Source organism: Rhinolophus hipposideros (assembly GCF_964194185.1).
Source record: "Rhinolophus hipposideros genome assembly, chromosome: 6".
NCBI classification, from domain to species: Eukaryota; Metazoa; Chordata; class Mammalia; order Chiroptera; family Rhinolophidae; genus Rhinolophus; species Rhinolophus hipposideros.
In genome coordinates, this window is record NC_138052.1 from 76629880 (window position 1) to 76649461 (window position 19582).

General features: G+C 40.4%; 1 protein-coding gene across 3 annotated transcripts in view; it reads right to left on the minus strand.

Moving 5' to 3' along the window:
• The window catches only part of PLEKHM3 (pleckstrin homology domain containing M3), a 170820-nt gene that overhangs the window by 108455 nt on the left and 42783 nt on the right, over nt 1-19582 (minus strand). The gene's annotated exons all lie outside the window — the stretch shown is intronic.

The following is a 19582-nucleotide window of genomic DNA, read 5'->3' on the forward strand; positions in this document are numbered from 1 at the left end:
GGAAGTCCACCATTCTGTGAGAACTGTGCTGGTACTGTGAGGGGAACCTGGTAATAATCATGGCCTCGCCACAAGGAAGCTTAGTTTTCTTTAGATAGGAGAAACTACCTTCTACTGCTGAGTACAGGAATTCTGTCACAATCAACCCAAAGGACGAAACGCAGAACAGGTAATCATGATTATATGAGCAGCATCCTTTTTCTGACATTTTCAGTCGAGAGCTTTCATTTTCGAAATCCTTCCATGTGGCCCATTTCATGGTTGGGTGCTAAGAACTTATAAAAAAGTCTCACATTAAGCCTCTTTCACGGTATGGGTACAAAATGAATTACTAACCCTAATGATGATGATATAATGGTCAGTGTTGCACCCCGTTTCCATTGGAAGGAGCTGAAACACATTAACAAATCACCAACCTAAGAAGGCACTGATTCGCATGAATAAAAGTATTACAAAACTCACAGAACTTTCATTTTCATGACAAATGGCAACAGTAATCAAGCAGTTTCACGGGGCATCCTCCAGAAGGAGAATTGGATTCTATTGTTTTTAAATACAAGAGGTTACTGAAAGACAGAAAATTTTTTTATATATTTATTTATATATATATACACACACACACATATATATATGTGTATATATATATATACACACACACATATATATGTATATATATACGGTCAACTGTAATTGAAACAACAACAAAAAAAGACAGAAAGTAAATGTGTTCGGTATTTATGCTTCAAGAGCTCAATACTCTTCCTTCCTAGAATAGCTATTTCTTTACTATTGAGTAACAACAAAATCCTAACAAGCTCCTGTTTTTCAGATTGCCTGAGGAATGAGATATGTGTGGAAGATACAGAAGAACCAAACACAGGAGCTGCTTCTGTTGGCCAGGAGGTGCTGTCACAATCACGTGGTTATGAACAATGGAATGCTGACTGCCCAACTGCCACAGTCGCTGACCACATGGCCCATTTGGCAGTTAGCACATGTCTCCTTAAACTCCTATGCCTTTTTATGTGCTTGTACAGCCAGAACCACACCATAAACTTCTCAGATGGACTTTTTATCCTCAACACTTAACACAGAGCTTTGCACATAGCAGACCATCAATAAATGTTTATGTTGAAGGAAAGATAAACTGAATATTATCTGGCACACACACACCCACATACATATAAGGAGATTTTAATTTCTCATAGTGATCCTAGAACTGATCTTTCTAATCTGGTCACCTGCCTCTTGAAACAGCCTACTTTTGTCAATTTCCCTGTGAAAATATGTTGCCTATTCTAAGAATTATACATTACACACGTGTTCATATGTGGCCTATAAAACACCGCTGAGTGGAACTTTATCTTCTAGATGCTAGGATATTACTGTTTCCAAAAATTAGTAGACAGTCAAAATGACTTAACACTGAGCTGACACTGCACAGAATTCAGTCTTTCTTAGTGATTCAGAAAGTGATTATCATCTTGTGGAAATTCAGGATCATCATTATAGTTAAAATGCTCACCACAGAATACTGCAAAAATAAATTTAGGTTCTTTTAGCTTATCAGTTGTTTGAATTTGAGATATCATACACATCAGTAAGCATTTGCTAGATATTTCTATGTGCACTAGTACTACTGGGCTTATCAGTCTATACTTTTTAATGATTTTATTGTAATTTTCTAGATGCAACATACATAGGCAATACTGAAATACACAATTTGGCATTTTGAGGAAGCATATGGCCTAAAAATGTGTATATCAACTGGGCACACAGGTCCAATGCCTAACATGCTGGGGGTTCAGCTATATGAGCTAACTAAATGAGCTCAACATGCTCGCCAGTTTGCACAGGTCTTCAGGCTCATGAAAGAGAAAGGCTGAAAGAACATGGCTCAGGCTCATTCAGGTTTTAGTTTACACAAAAACTCCTTCCTTCATCTAGTCCTTGGGTGTGTTTACTTTCATACCTTGTTTAGAATCATGCTCTCCTACTCTTGGTGCTGGAATCACCTTTAATGACTGAAGCAGGTTTCACCCTATCCGCACACCTAGGATTGCTCTGGACATGTGGTGTATGGACAAGCACAAGTCCAGAGTCAGGGGGCTTGGCCCTGCCTGTGGTACACTGTGAGCCTGACCCATCAACTCTAGGCCTGCTTTCCTCAATACAAAATCAAAGGGTTAGCCAGAACCAGTGGTTGGCCAAATTCAGTGTGGATCCGAATTTTCTGGAGATGTTTGTGAAAAATGTAGACCCCTGCACCCCGCCCCGAGAGTTTGATTCTGTAGCTCTGGGGTAGGGCCCAGAAACCAACATTTCTTCCCAACCACCCAACTGCTATCAGGAACTGTGGTGGGTAAAAGCTGAGGATTGCCCCAATTGCTAGGTGACTGCAAAGGTTCCTCCAAGCTCCAAAACTCTAATTCTATCCATGAAGTGCAGAGGGTCTACAGACAGCTCGGTGAAAAGCTCATAATTAGTCACACAGTTAAAACAGAAAAAAATAAAATTTTTGTTAAAAAATTTCTGTTAAAATAGAAAAAAATAAAATTGCAAAGTTTCATGCTTTTACTTTATGCATACAGGGTAGGGAGAGATGCCACAGGACTGCCTTGTTTACTTTCTAGGCTTCCCAAATCAACATGTCAGGTTCTTAGTCAATTTCCAAAAATTTACTATGTAGAAACAACCTGACTTCATTTTACAAGTGTTTTTCCACAGCATTCGTTGTCCTCACTGAGAAGAATCTTATTTAACTTAGAAAGAATTAAAACTTTTGATTTTCAAATCTAATTCATTTGTCATTGAAAGGACATAGGACGGTCAGGAAAGAAGATTAGAAGATAGTTGCTGGCCTGATGTAGATTCATTTTCTAAAAACAACAGATACCATGTATCTGAAGAAGGAAACACCCGTTCTTTCAATTAACTGCAAGATTTCCTTCTTTAATATTGCACTAACAAATCCTAGACTAAAAATGTCTGAAACAATTCCTTTTAAAGACATACAATTTGGATTTCACCATCATTATGAGGTTTTCAACAGGGGAAAAATGTGTTTTCTTAATAATTACTGTTAGAAAAACACATTTTTTGGAGGGTAGCAAAGCTGGACTCTGACAAGCAACATTATGGGGAGAAAAACAGAGCTGTAAAGCAGAGACAAAAAAATAATTAATTGAAATAACTAATTAGGGCTTATTTACATATTATATTTGTATGTACTTTCAAATAGACTTTTCAACCATTTTCTAAACTAAAGGGCATTTGTAGTAGGGAACACTCCACATGTTGGATCAAAGTAAATACACTCTTGCCAGTCTCTTTTTGAAACTTTTCAGAGTGTATTCAATTCATAGGAACAAAAAACTATCTCACAAGAGAACCAACTGGCCTTTTTTTTTTTATTGCTTCCCACCCCACTTCAAATCTTTAATGAACACATGCTCTGAAGAGCTTAGCTTCTCTTCTGATACACTTTGGGAAACAAATATAACCATTTAACCGAAATCCTATTTACTGCATGTACAATCCATTTCCCAAACGGCCTTTTAAGACATGCGAAAGAATCTGTTGCTGGGGATTGAAGCAGAAATTTTGGCATAATTCTCCACACAGGCACAATCTTTCTACTAACAAGTGTACCCAGTTAGTTCAACTGGCTGCAATGTGGTGTTTTTGAAGCTAAGATATGAGGAGGAGCCAACCATCTTCTCTCTACTTCACGGCTACCAACTCAGCAATTGCCTGACTAGCAATTGGGAAATTCATGGACATAAAAGTAACAAAGGCTGTGGCTGCCAGGTGAATCTCTCTCACTAAGGAAAGAACACACACAATGCTTTCTAAGTGCATCACCCATGCTACCCCTTCACCGAATTGGGTAAGGCAAATCCAGTATTTCGTATTTGGAAGGTAGAAAATCTCTAAGAGGAGAACAGAGGCAAATAAAATGAAAGAAGAGAAGGTACCTCTATAAAAGGAAGGAAAAGATATAGAGAGAGTGAGAGGACAAATTTCATTTCCTCTGTTAAAATAGAAAAAACAACAACTGGAAAGTTGCATACCTGTTTTTATGGTATGCACACAGAGTAGGAAGACATGCCATGGAGAGGGAAGGGGACTGCCTCGTACCTCCCTCCTTCCTTCCACCCAGTGTCCCGGCATGGGACAGTGAGCTGTGGTAAGAAAGCACGGTGCAAAATGTGGCTTAACGGCCTGGACGTTGATCATATGCTTTGGAGACCAGAATTTCCAAAATGAAGAAAAACGGAAATGGGGGTTCTGTGACTTGATATTTTACAAGAATTAGGAAAACAGTCATCAAGAACTTTGTTTTCCTAGCTCACAGCCTGTAACCACTGGCGTATTAAATAAGTAGTTAAGTGTTGAACATGTACTTTTAAAAATAAGGTGTCACATTGGGTATACAATCAAAAATTCTGTTAATTAGCCTGGGATGAGCACAAAGTTGGGCAGTGTCTAAACAAAGGATTGTTGGACAGAGGGCAGGAGCAATTTTTTCAATGTAATTTTGGTATCCTTTAAAGGAAATGGAGGCAAAGCGAACCGGGGCCCCAGACTTGCACACCTATTGTAGGAGGGGACGGAGCTGGGATGCGAGACTGACCACATGTCTGTGCTCAATTTAGTTCCACACAGGTGGAGGTGAAGCATCAGCACTCTACATGGAAAGGGGCCAAGGGGCCAAGGGTGAGGAACATTGAGAAATGCCTACTTAGAAGTATAGTAGTCCTTCCTTATATGTGGGGGATATCTTCCAAGACCTCCGGTGGATGCCTGAAACTGTGGAGAGTACCAAACTCTCTCTCTCTCTCTCTCTCTCTCTCTCTCTCTCTCTCTCTCTCTCTCTCTCTCTCTCTATATATATATATATATATATATATATATATATATATATATGTTGTTTTTTCCTATTCATACATGCCTATAATAAAGTTTATTTTATAAATTAGGCACAGGAGATTAACAATCACTAATAAGAAAACAGAACAATTATAACGATAAGATAAGGGTGACTCGAACACAAACACAGTGATACCATGACAGCTGATCTGATAACAGAGAAGGCCACTAAGTGACTAACCAGCGGTACACAGCCAGGATACATAGGACAAAGGGATGATTCACGTCCTGGGCAGGACAGAGCAGGATGGCATTCAACGTCATTGTGCTACACAGAACGGCACGCAACTTAAAACCTAAGAATTGTTGACTTCTGGAATTTTCCATTTAATATTTTCTGACCAAGACTGACCGTGAATAAGTGAAACATCAGAAAGCAAAACCGTGGATAAGGGGGGACTACCGTAAATGAGCTAAAACTTTTCCCTCTCAAGCATCCAAGTTGCTCTGTCCGTGGGACAAGGTGGTGACTCGTAAAGTAGAAGGCATCTACTTAGCCATAAAATCAATGAAAATATGAAATATCTGGGTATCGAATCAGGCACATGAAAACAAACGTCTCCGAGTATGCATTTTGTCTGTGACAATGCAAGCATCTCAAATGCAAGCATCTCAAATGCAACTAAAGGAACCAAAGGAGAAATCAAGAAAAATCAACGGTGTACAGTCTGGACTGCTAATGTGCATGGTATGGAAAACTGCTGGGAGTCCTCCCCTTGCTCACTTTATGGGCTCACTTTCAACTACAACGTCTCAAAACTCTTTTCCCCAGAATGTTTTAAGTCTCTTCCCCGGGGATGAAAACTTCATGGCTGGGAGGGAATACACATAACAGGCATACCTCGAAGATATTGCAGGTTTGGTTCCAGACCACCGTGATAAATCAAGTACCACAGGGAAGCGAGTAGTGATCTTTTTGCTGGTGGAAGGTCTTTGCAACCATTTTTGTAAAAAACGCAACATCTGTGAAGCACAACAAAGCAAAGCGTAATCTTGAAATGTAATGACTGGTTCTTTCCAAAGCTGTACTGAAACTCACTTCTGTTCATCAGGAAAGAATTTTTTTCTGGTGGGCTTCATTTTATGTTTGTCTATAAATGGCCTTTATACCAGTGAGAGAGTGTTAAAAAAAAAAAAAGAAATTGTCACTTATTGTTGGCCAAAACTTTGACTCAAAAAGTTGGGCTACGTAGTCACTGGGCTGACACGTTAAAAAGCATAAGTAACACTTGGAAGGAAACTTCCTGTTGTGGCTGACACGCATGTAGGATAACCAAAGCTGGCACTTGTAGAGTGGACTGCAGCTGTTCGTAGGGCAGCTATATCATTAAGAACATAAGAGAAGTAAGTAACTCCTCTTGGACAAAATGGATCTACCTAACTAAAGGCTTTTCCTTTCAACACAGCAATATGGCAAATGTAACGATTGTAAAGTATTAGCACTACCCCTGGACACAGTGAGTGCTCAGTACATATTATATCTAGAGCAGGGGTGTCCAAATTGCGGCCCGCGGGCCAACTGCGGCCCACAATCCATTGTTAACTGGCCCACAGCAAATTCCAAAAATATATTTAGTTTACTTAAATAAACCAGGTGAGGCAATACGTGCTTCACCTCAAGTGAGTGGCCTGGCTGTTTGTGTATTCTACCGCATATGGCCCTTGGTGAAAAATGTTGAAAAAAGTTTGGACACCACTGATCTAGAGAGACAGATAGAGGAAACTGAGGCTGAGACCAACAGACATCAACTGTCCAAGATAGAGGCCATCTAAGAAGTATAATCATGTGTTGCTTGATTATACATGCAGGACTAAGGGAGCCAAAGACAGATACTTTTAAAAATCCAATTTGAATACTAATTGGTTTAAAATTTAAAAGTATTCTACAAATCTTAGGTGAAGTGATGTTTTTTTGCAATGAATATTTAAAGAGGTAAAGTCAGCTTTGATTTGTATGCTAGAGGTACTATATTTAAGTAAGAAATGAAGTGAAAAATCACATCATGTAATTATTGCCGATTGAAAATATAAGGCAGCGTGCCAACAGACCCCCAAATCTCTCTCTTGCTTCAAGAGTTTTGGAAGGAACAGACCTGGGCAGTCCCCCTTCTTCCAGTCTCCAACCACCTACCAGCCTCCTTTCCAGTCATAACCTCTGAAACCAGCTTCTCGGCCATCCTCTGCCTCCATCCTCTGCCTCCAGTACCAGCCCACACAGACTTTTATGATTTGCTCCTTACTGCCACCCAACCATGAGCTCTCAGATTTGTCAGAATTATTCCACCACAGTGGAGGCCGCCATCAACAGTCTGGTCAACCTGCATCTGCAGGTCTCCTACACCTACCTCTCTTTGGGCTTCTATTTCCACTGTGACGATGTGGCTCTGGAAGACGTGGGCCACTTGTTCCATGAGTTGGCCAAGGAGAAGTGGGAGAGCACCCAGCTTCTCGTGCAAATGCAAAACCAGTGTGGCAGCCATGTCCTCTTTCAGGACGTGCAGAGCCATCCCAAGATGAGTGGGGTAAAGCCATGGACGCCAGAAGCCGCCATGGCCCTGGAGAAGAACCTGAGCCAGGTCCTTTGGGATATATGTGCCCTGAGTTCTGTCAACACAGACCTCCATCTCTATGATTACCTGGAAGGCCACTTCCTAAATTAGGAGGTGAAACTTACAAGAAGATGGGTGACCACCTAACTAATCCGTGCAGGCTCGGCTGGGAGAGTACCTCCTGGAAAGGCTCACCATCAAGGAAGGGAAGGAGCCTCCAGAGCAAGAGGACTTTGAGAGGCCCTTCTGCAGCCACCAGGCAGTTTTTTAACCACTCTGGAGCCTTCTCCCAAACAGTGAACCAAGTGGAAACAAAGCTTTAGGCAGAAAAAAGAAAAAGAAGAAGAAAATATAAACTAAAGACTTTCTGCTCTTGCTAAACTCTGTAGTGTTTGTTTGTTTAGTCTCGTAGAATGTTAAGATTATAAATCTTATTAAATAAATTAATAAATACCAAGTAGACTCCAATTCAAGTTAAGAAGTGTCAAGATTTATTGGTCTTTCAGGTAAACAATGATTGAGAGCCTAAAGTCAATATTTGGTCAAAATTTATCTTGAAAGGCAATAAATCTTGATTTTTGCTAAGGCAAGTAAGTAAATATGTGCACCGCTCTAGAGATTCTGACTGCTTTTCTATCTACTAAATAGTTACCTTGAGTTATAAATATAACGATCTGCAACATAGAATTTCACTTCCAGAGAAATGGTTTGAGTTGTTGAGTTACTTTTAATTTTTCTTGTGATAAGATGCTTCAATACTAGTATTTATAGTAGGGTAAGATAAGGAAAGTTTTATAATAAAATATTATAAATTCAGCATCTAGTATATTTACATCAGTCTAAATTTAATCTTTTTTCATACTTGTTTTCCGTTTAAACTTTCTCATTAACTTCTGTCCCTGACTAATCTTTCCCCAAAGACTTTCAAGAAAATGGTAAGCAATTTAAAATGGAAATAATAAATAGGCAAATGGATAAACCAATACTTATGTAGTGCTTATTATATGCCAGGCACTGCTATATGTACACACACACACACTTAAGTCTCTTATCAAGTCTATGAAGTAGGTATTACTTCATTTTACAAATGAAGAAACTGAGGCAGATAAATCTGTCCATGGTTGTACATCAAGTAGAAAAGGCATATCCTAAATGACGTGGCTGGTGTGGCTCTTTATGAGAAACACCAATGAACTAAAGAAGTGAATTTCCACATGGCTATCTCCTTGTGGAAGATATACAAAAATTGTCTCCTTGTGGAGGACAATATGACAAGCACAGAAAATATGAATCAACTATACAAAAGTACATAATTTAGTTCACCAATAAATTTTTTCTAGGATCTCACAAGCATTAGCATCACTTCTGAATATGAAGTGGGGGAGGGGCAAGAATACAAATCTATAAGGTGGAAAGCAGAAGAGCCGAGAGAAGAAGGAAGCAAGCATTCTCACTGTGGAGATCGAGGACGGCTGTGTAGACACAGGAACATTTGAGCTGGGGCTTAACGAGATTTTGACAAAGGACGACTCAAGTCAGAAAAATGGGGCATGTTTGGAAAACATTTAATATTCTAGTTGCCTGAAGTTCACTGTAGCTAGAGGGGTGTTGGGAGAAGAGCTTGGAATGATAAATTGAAGCTGGAACATAAGAATCCCGAATGCTCATGGGGAGTAGTCCTCACCAATCAATAAGATACAGGAACAGCTCGGTTGTTTGAAGCAGAGCAGCAATCTGAGCTTTGGAAAGATTAACTGGCAAGAAAACACTGGAAGGAGAAAGAACCCGTTGATAAGTTATTGCATCAGTCTGAGCATGAGTGAGCTTGGGAGCAGCAAGGGGGAACACGAAGGAGATACTATGGAGACAAAATGTACGTGATTTGGCAGCTGACTAATCAGGAGAGCATAGCAAGGGGATCTCAAAGATACTGGTGATGTTTTGAGCCTGTGACTATTATGTGAGAAATCTATCAGTCAGAAGGTGAAGGTGGTTTGGGGGAGAAAATGCTATTTGCTTGAAGCATTAAATTAACAAAACAGAGTTCAAAAAATTTGAGCTAGCAGATCAACTGATGCCTAAAGCTCTGCTGATTGAGACTAATTCCCTTTCACTGTACAAACCAGTTTGATTTCGATTTTCTGTTACTTGTGACTGAAAGCATCTTATATATTTATACTGAATGATGGTTGGTGAGGGTTCTATTTCTATAACCTACTGCTTTTACTTAAATGTACCCATTAACATGCTGTGGTCTTATTATATGCCATTAGGTGGTATGAAATAATCAACATGGATTTCAGTAGAAGACTCTTATTACTTTATAAAGAAGTGAGGAAGAACCATGTGATGATGGGGCAGCCAGATTGCTCAGTTGGTTAGAGCGCCGTGCTGTTAAGAACAAGGCTGCTAGTTCGATCCCCACATGGGCCACTGTGAGCTGCTCCCTCCACAACTAGATTGAAACAATTACTTGACTTGGAGCTGATGGGTCTCGGAAAAACACACTTAAATAAATAAAAGTTAAAAAAAAAAAAAAGAACCGTGTGATGAAAAGAAGACTTCGTTGGTAGGCCTTGTTTCTTGACAGCACAGTGGTTCACAAGCAGGGGAGACTTTTGTCCTAAGAGTGGACATTTTCAACATCTACAGACATTTTAGGTTGCCACAAAAGAGTGAGTTGGGTACCTACTGGCATCTAATGGATAGAGGACAGGGATGTTGCTAAACATTCCTCAATGCACAGGACACCCTCCCACAACAAAGCATTACCTGGTCCAAAACGCCAATAATTCCACTGTTGAAAAACCTTGTGACAGTACAAAGATGAGTGGCCAAATAAAAGATCCATGACTGATCTTACTTAATTACTTTGCTCTGTAAGCAATGGATATGCCATCTTTCATGGGGAGGAGAAAAGGCCTTTCAGCAGCTCTACTTTCTTACCTGAGAAAACGATTCATGCTGCTCGGTTAGCTTAGAGTAAAGAGGTGCCATCAAAGGGAGGCCTGTCCACACTGTGTCACCACCTACTAGACGGCCTGCTGGTAACACCAGCTCCAAGCCTTGGGCTCTTTCCTTCACAAATTAATTCTGGAGAAACACTTGGCTACCAATAACTCTTACCTGAAAAGCAACTACAGAAACAAAAGGGACCGAAATAAGCTGATTATTTCAGCCATGAAAGCTGCCAGTGGTGGGAATAATGTTCCTCTGTCACAGTTTACCTCCCGCTCTCTATTAGCTCTATTTTAAACATGGGAGTACAAGGCCCCCCATATGGTACCCCTGAAACCCAAGACAGGGAAGGAGGTCAACCTCGCCAGCCTGTAATGAGGCAAATATTGGGTTGTGCTACTTGGAACTTACGAACTGAACGCTTTGGGGGAAGATATCTTACTAAATAAACTGTCTTACTGGAATGTTCCTTTGAACCATCTCAGAGCCTAAGGCAAAAGGAAAAATCAGTCCTAATGGTCCAATCTCTATTTAAAATTGTATATTTTGTTCCTCGTGGATTTTTTCGTATTCATTTTGATTTTTAAATATGACACATTAAAATATTATTTATCTTGATTACTGAGGGTTTGTTTGGCATTCTCTTGAATTTTGTACCCAAAGTGAGTGCCTCACTCCCCTCAGCCTGGTCCTACCCTTTTTTCCTCACAGTGAATCCTTATCTACCCCAACTATGTTCTTTCCACAGTGATTTCCTCTGGTATTTAACATTGTATTAAACCACCACTAACTCTTTTTGTGATTCCCCAGTTATATCTCTATCATGATTGTGTCAAAAGGTCAGTAACTGACTGGCTTAGAAGTTCAGATTATCGTTTTGGTATACCCGAAAAGCAACCTGTCTTTCCTTACTGTTTCTGGCACTTATGTTTCCTTCCAGCTTGTGGTATATGGAAGTCTCTACGTACATCAGCCTCCTCCAGTCTGCAGCTTCTGTCACATACACTGTCGCACCAGGGTCCCCTCTCACTTCTTTCACATCACTCCCCATTCTTAATGCCTGTTTCTCTTTCCTTATATTTTGTGAGAGTCTCATCTCTTTGAACTTTATAGTATCTTTAAAACACAACCTTTCCTCTTCTTTGTTAAAACCTCCGGGAAAAAAAAACCCTGACAGCATATCTTAGAGTAATTTCTACTTGAGCTATTTTAGTAATGACAACAATTTGATAAAATTAAAGTCATGAGAGTGGATCTGAGTAGTACTAGAAACAGTCTCAAAGTGAAAAAGATCACTTTCATCAGCTTCCTTTAAATCCGTGCTTGAATTTCTTCATTTCTACCCGAAACCAAATTCCTTATGTTCTAGAAGATTTAGAGACTGCCTCGGCCTATTTCATCGCTTTATTCTTTTTCTTCATGCCTTCTTTGGCCTGCTTTCCAAGCTTTTCTGTCTCTCTAAAAACACAGGTCTGTGACCACCTCCAAAGCTAACCTTTTAGCTGTATGTTTAATTTGAAGATAGGTTGCTTGAATCGATATTGAGTTAGTAGGTGGGAAACTCCTATGCCCTGTTCCTCATTTTGCCATCTGAAAGGAATTTCCTAGAGGAATAGTGCCACCTTTTCTCCCTATCAGTTACCCCATCCTCCCAGGTGGAGAAATGAGGTTATCTGACTAGTGAGCTTACAAGAACCCCGACATGCTCAGGGGTCCTTCAGCATGGCCTCCGGGACTCCAGCTGTAACCGCATGAATAAGTCTATCGATGTTAAGGGTTCATGATGTAATAATACATGTGATCTAGAAGCAACACGTGTGGATATTGAGATTTTCATCTTCCTGACCCCCGGGATAAAGAGGAATGATTTGAACCCTGTAAGGGTGATGGTCAGACAGACAGCATCCAACAATGGAACTGGTGGGAAAAAGGGAAGGCAGGCGGGAAACCGGAACATGACTGTCAGGGGGTGAAGATCACGGAGATGAGGGTCATACAGGAAAGTGGGGCTCCAGGGGTTGCCAGGACACCCTGTGCATTATGGGGTACCTTTTACTCAGTTAAAATTCCTCATCCTACCGTGGATAAAAAACATCATTTTCCTAAAGGTTTCCCAGAATTGTTAGGCCACAGTCAGGCTTCCGTTTATCCAAGAGATCACTTGGGGAACCTCTCTCATATTTTCTGGGGGGAAAATGCAGTGATGTACATACAATATTACTAAATTAAGATTTGGCCCTTTGGTTCGGCCAATACTTTGTAACATTTGAACTGTACATAGTCAAGGCAGCTTAATCTTCCCTCAACTTACAGTGTCCCAGATGCTGGCCCACAAGGCTGTAGAACACATCGGAGGCAGGGTTATAAAGCAAAGGCCACGCTCCTGCGCTCCTCGTTTATGACTTATGCCACTGAGCCTGGATGCTTTCCAGCCACCAGACCGTGTGTGTCTACTGTTTTGTCTGGTCTCTAAGTGCCTGGGGGCTGAGAAGAACATCTTTATTGGTAAACATAGAGAAAGAGATCAAGACTTTCAAACTAAGTCTAACTTCTGTGTCAGAGATACAGGAGTGGTGATTTGAAGGAGAAGTGACTTTCACCCAGGCTTTTGGTTTAGCCCCACATGATTTACTTTACCGAAAAAAAAATGAAAAACACACAACCATTGGTATATTGGTATATACCTGGTTAGAATGTGATTTTCCGCCTGGTGACTACAGTCAACAGTATTATATTGTATACTTGGAAGTTTCGAAGAGCGCAGATCTTAAAAAGTCTCACCCCACCCCGTGCGTGCGTGCGTGTGTGTGTGTGTGTGTGTGTGTGTGTTAACCTTGTTGTGGTAATCATTTTGCAGTATATACATATATCCAATCATCACACTGTACACCTGAAACGTACACAATGTTATATATCAACTACATCTCAACAAAGCTGGAAAAAAGATAAGTAAGTTCGTGGGGTCTAAGGTACAGCACGGTGATGAGTTAACAACACCGTGTTGTGTACTTGAGAGCAGAGAAGAGAACAGACCTTCGATATTCCCACAAGAACAAAACCTGTTAATAAGGGAGGTGATGGATGTCTTAGCTAACCTTAACACAGCAATCATTTCACCATTTGTACATGTACCGAACCATCACACTGTACGCCTTAAACTTACACAGTGTTGTTTGTCAATTATATCTCAGCAAAGCTGGGGCGTGTAAAAGAATGTGATTTTCTATCTTTTGGAAATTGATACAAGCCTGAATTTCTTTGGTTTTGGAATCCCAGTTCCTTTCTAGACGTGCTATACAGCACACACTAAATTATTTTCAGTGAAAGCTAAGGAATACAATTAATTTGGTTGGTCACCTTTATAATACCCTTGAAAAAAGGAAATGCTCTCTATTTTAAGCTAAGATTTGAGAGCGGTGTCTGAGTAAGAGAAAGGGGATCACCAAGTCACTAGATGTGTACGACATCCCACCACCTGAGCTTGGGTGCTGAGAGGGTTGTAACCAGGCTGAGCAGTCCAGAGCGGCCCAGTTTCTTGGCTGCTTCTGAAGCTGCTTGGTTTCAGGTTTCAGGAAGATATCACCAGGAATCTCCCCTCCCCAGGTGGGTGCAGTCAGTGCTGGGAGGCACACCAGTAGCAGACTGGAAATGAGGGAATAGGGTGAATAGGCCAGCGCTTCCTCATTCTCTGGGGGCAGCCATATGTATTACTCATCTTCCTTTGATCCAGCTTCCATTTTTGCTGTGGAAATGGCCTGCTCAGTGTCCTGTACTGACGTATAATGAAGAATTATCTGGTCTTCCTCCCTGACAGAGAGCTTCTGAAACTGTTGGACTTTCCTGAGTGATACAGGTATCCTTATTATTCATGGGCCTCTTGGATCACAGCTGAGTTTCTGCTAAATGACATGACTTCTGATGGGCCACTAAATAGCTTCAGGAGGGGGGTGGTCCCCAGAAGGACCAACCACATGATTCGAGGGGTGGGACTTTGAGCCAGCGTGACCTCTGGGAAGGGAATGGGAGCTGGAAAGTGAGTTCAATCACAAGGTTAGTGATTCAAATGAGCATGCCTATATAATGAAACCCCAACAAAATTCTGGATGCTAAAACGCTGTGGAACTTTCTGGTTGAGGAGTATAGCAATGTGCCGGGAGGGTGACTTGCCCTGATTCCACAGGGAAGGACACAGCACCCTGTATCTGGAGCCCTCCCAAATTTTGCCTTCTCAGTCTCTTCGTTTGGCTCTTCCTGATTTGCATCTGTTCTAATAAAACTGTAATTGTGAGTACAGCACTTTCCTGAGTTGTGAGTCATTCCAGAAAATTATCAACCTGAGGGGGTCATGGGAACCCCCACATTTGTAGAAAGTCAGTCAGAGTGTGGGTGGCCTGGGGACCCCTGGAACTCGCAGCTGACATCTACAGTTGGGGAAGTCTCGTGGAGGATCAGGCTCTTAAACTCATGGGTTTTGTGCTAACTGTGGGTAGTCAGTGGCAGAACTGAACTGTAGTACACCAACTGGGGTTGGAACAGAATATGCAAAAGGAGAGAAACTCTGATGGTGCAGTGCCCAGAGCAGGGGATTGCACCCTATCTTTGAGGAATCCTAGTCCTGCAAAAAGAGGGTCAAATAAGTTCAGAAATGTTGCATACTTATCCCTCAGATCAGTATAATAAAGGCTCTAAAAGTAGTCAAAAATTTAAATTAAAAAAAGTCCCTGGAAAACTTCACAATCATAACTAGTTTGCCAAAAGGGTAAGTTTTGGGTCCATCATATATTGTTATTTTTTAACAACCTATATGATTAAGTAGAGAACATGTTGATTATATCTGAAGATGACTCCAACCTAGGATTCCCAGAAAAGATGGTGAAAGCAGGAAACCCAATGGTGGGAGTGCGGAGGAAGGATTCAAAACTGAGGATGATGAGAAATATTTAGTGTGCCCGAGGCAGAGCTAGAGAGACAGTGATGAGCAAGAAGACAGAGGCCTTGCCAATATGGCATTTGCAGTTAAGTGTAGGAGACAGACGTTAAATAAACAATTACACAAATGACAATGTAATCTCAATTATAGCAAGTACTAGAGTAAGGTATTAAACTAGCATTACAGTGGAGGGAACTAAATAGGACCTACGTCAGTCTTAGGGGTTGGTTGGAAAAGGAGTTTCTGAGAAAGTGTTATTTAAGCAGTGACCTGAAGAATGAGTCGGGGGTAGTGGAGAGAAAGTGCTGAGGCGCATGGCAAAGACACGGTGCGTTTGGGGAACAGAGTGAAGTCACAGTAGCTGGAACTTGTGTTGGGGGAGACGGTGGCACGAAAGCAAGAGTTGAAGGTGAGGATGCGGGCAGGAGCCAAGTCATGTGGGATCCTGGTAAAGATGCTGGTCAAAATGCCAAAAGAAGTGGGAAGCCACTGAAGGACTATAAAGAGAGGCCTGTCTACCAGGGTCAATCTCAATTTTAACAAGATCACACTGCAGTGAAGACAAGATTTGAGGAAGGTTAGACTAGAAGCAGGAAGACTGGTGAGTCCTCTAGGTGAAAGATGACCCAACTTGTAACAAACAATAGGAGAGAGGTACAGGCTATCGCAAAGTTCAAATACAAAGTATGCTTATCAAGTATAAAATAAAAACTAGGCATAATATTAGGATGTATTAGAAATAAGGCTAGAATGTGGGGAGAAGTCTTGAATTAATCTCTTCCTTTGTATTTACCACGGGGTAGAACCCTATTAGAACATCACTGTAGTTTCTAGAATGCAAGAAAGACATGGAAACCTGGACATTATCCAGGGGATAATGGAAACCTGGAAATGTTGGACATATGTATTAAAAACAGTTACAGGAAATGTGCTTATGTAACCCAGAGAAAACAGAAGTATGGCTTGATTCATTCACTAAGAACATTCTATGGGCAGGTCTGATGGTTTCTCAAACTTTGAATACAGTTAAATCAACTGTAAAGTTCGTTAAAATTTCTAGGCCAGATCCCAGAGATCCTAACTTCAACAGAGAAGAATCCAGCCATTGCTCCCCATATCACCCTCATGACGCTCATGCAAATGGTATTCCAACCACATTCTGAGAGGTGCTGGGTCCTGCCCTCAAAAAAGTCAGACACAAGTCACGGCCTAAGACAGGAGTCCAGGAGAGTGGAGAGGGGTGGGGTCGTGCAGGAGGAATGCTCAATGCTACCTGGGGGATGAGAGTAGGGTAGGGACAGGGTAGTCAAGGGGGCTTGGAAAGAAGTCTGTAAGCGTGTAAAGGATTTTTCACACCCAGAAGCCTACAGCATAAAAATACAAAACTATACCCAACACATTGCCTGTCAACCCTGATCTCAGGCTCACTGCTTTGTAAGCCTGCAACATTTTTTCATCTGAAACGTGTAAAGGATTTTAATGCTCTGTTTTTACTAATGTCATTTAATGAAAACATTTTCTATGTTAACATATTGTAAGGTATAAAGGCAAGCACACAGTCATATTTTCTACTGTTAAAACTAACTTTTAGTTTAGCCCAACACCTCAATTTGTGTGACTATATGTGGCCCATGCTTGTTCAAGGAATGAATGATTGGATGAAAATATTAATTTGAGAAGTAAACTGGTATTACTATATTACCAGATTTCCTTATTTAGAGATGTTATTTATTTATCATTCTTGAATTTAAAATTTTTTTTATGATTAGTTTCAGGTATACAAAACAACAGTGATTAGACTAGAGATGTATTTTTAAATGGCAAGTTTCTATGTAAGTATGTTTCTGCTTTTAGGCAGTATAATGGATTTTAGAAAACCTCTCAAATAGCTCTTCCTCTTAGAGGCACCCATGAAAAGCTTAGTTTTTCAAGGAACTTAGCTAGAAATTAGGGAGAATATTGAGCTACCCCCCAGTCTATCCCAAAACCACACCTAGATCAATTTCTCTCCTAATTAAAGGTCAATAATAGAAGCTTTAAACTCAATGTAGAGTCCAGTAGTACACTCACACTTCCTTTAAAAGTTTAGCTGGAAATGAACACGTGATGGGAACAATGTTAACCATAAAGGAAGCTACAAAAAGGGACAAGAACTTTCCAGACCAAAGTATAGCAACAAAGACTGGGAGAAATGAACAGTTTAACAGCTTTAAAAAAAAAAAAAGAGAGAGAGAGAGAGGGAGAGAGAGAGAGAGCACAGCTATGGCCTATGAAGTTCAGGAAGGTCTATCAAAAGATCCGTATCTTCTGAAATTCAAAATGATTTTATTCTTCTGAAACATATCAAAGACCAACATGTGACTTCTATGATGAGAATACCAGGAATAAATCAAAAAAGCAAATTTATATCCTATAAAATCAAACGGCCTACTTATATAAAGTGATCACATCTCTCTGAATTTTAGGATGTGAAATAGTTCAAAACTCAAATTATATAACGTCCTTCTTCTTCCATAGAGTCATATGACTATTCCGGTGTGTATTCCTATTCTTAATATACATTTATTTTTATTTAAAATAATTTCCCGGGCTTAGAAACTTAAGACTGCAAAAATGGATAAAAAGCAAATAATTTATCCAATGATAGACATCGCAGCCAAGAAAAAGATTCCCATCTCCTGTCTTCTTACTCAAGTGATATTTCTATGGGTTTAAAATCTCTTCCCCAAAGGAAAAAGGTATTACTTATTAAATGAGATTAAATGGAGGATCACGTTAGCCTAATTTTCTCTAAATTTCTATAGACATTGAAAGAATCACAAAAGGAGAGGTAGACGGGACCGTATAGTACAAGGCCGTTCCTTCTAAAATCTCCCAGACGACCAGAAGTGTTGGAAGGAAACTCAAAGACCTTCATGTTCAACTGTGTGCTATAACCACTCATTTAACTGTCTGGCTTCCAGTTTTCAATTTCTGTGAGGACACATAATGGGATTATCTTGTTCACTATGCATCAAGCACAATGCTTAGGACATAGTAGGGCTTCAATAAATACTTGCAAAAGGGCCAAATTAATACAGCTCTTCATCTCGCAGATGAGAAAACCGTAGCTCAGACAAGTGACTTGCCTTGAGGTCAGAACTCTAGTTCTTCCAGTCTCACGGGCCAGAGCTCTTGCCACTCTACAAATTTTCACCCATGGCCATCAAATCTTCTTAAATAAGGGAAATCCATTCTACTCTGGACATTTCTGTTACCGTGGTCCAATGGAATCATACAAAGTAAGCCTATTTTCTAAGTGTCAGCCTTCGAGTATGTGGAGACAATTCTTGTGTCCTCCCTATTCTAGGTTACATTTGCATGACATGCATGGCATTTGGTACTTTCACCATGGTATCACATGTCAGTAGATATACTTGTTTATTCTTCAAGAGCTGCATCTATAACTAAAATTTCCAGGTGTGGCCAGAGCCAAACATAATGAGGATATGTCCTCTTCTTTCTAGCTCAATGTTTTGTGCATGCTTCTGACGTAGCCACTGTAGCACAGATTCTGGCTTCCCCGTTGCCGCATGTGTATGCCCACATGAGCTGCTGTTAGATCAAGTGTCCTCTACCTTCCATCTTTGCAGTTAATCTTCTGACTGTAAGTATAGGACTATCTATTTATCCCTATAAATCACATCTTGTTTGGCCCATTCCTCTAGCTTGTGTTTCAGAGTCTGGATTCTGTCATTCAGATTATTAGTTGTCCAGCCTAGTTTTGTGAGAGCCACACGTTTGATAAGTATGCCTATGATATCTTTATCGAGGTAATTATTGTCCTATCTGGGCAAATAATAAAAATAGCTAATCCTTATATAGAATTTACTATGTGCCAGGTACTGTTCTAAGCCCCTTTAACTCATTTTATTCTCACTACAAACTTATGAGGTAGATGTGATTATTTTCTCACATATGAGATTTAACAATGGAGATACAGAGAGGTTAAGTGACCCAGTGTCACACAGTTAGTGGGTAGCAGATCTGGAAACCCAGCCAGTCTGATTCCAGAGTCCCTGATCTTAATTACTAAATCATGCTGCTTCTCATTATTATCATGTACTTTTACTGACAACCTTCTAGGCTTAACAGGATCCATCAGGCAACAGTTCTTGAGTAAAGCTACCAATCATTCACAAAATGACATAACTGGAATTTCTGATGACCTAAG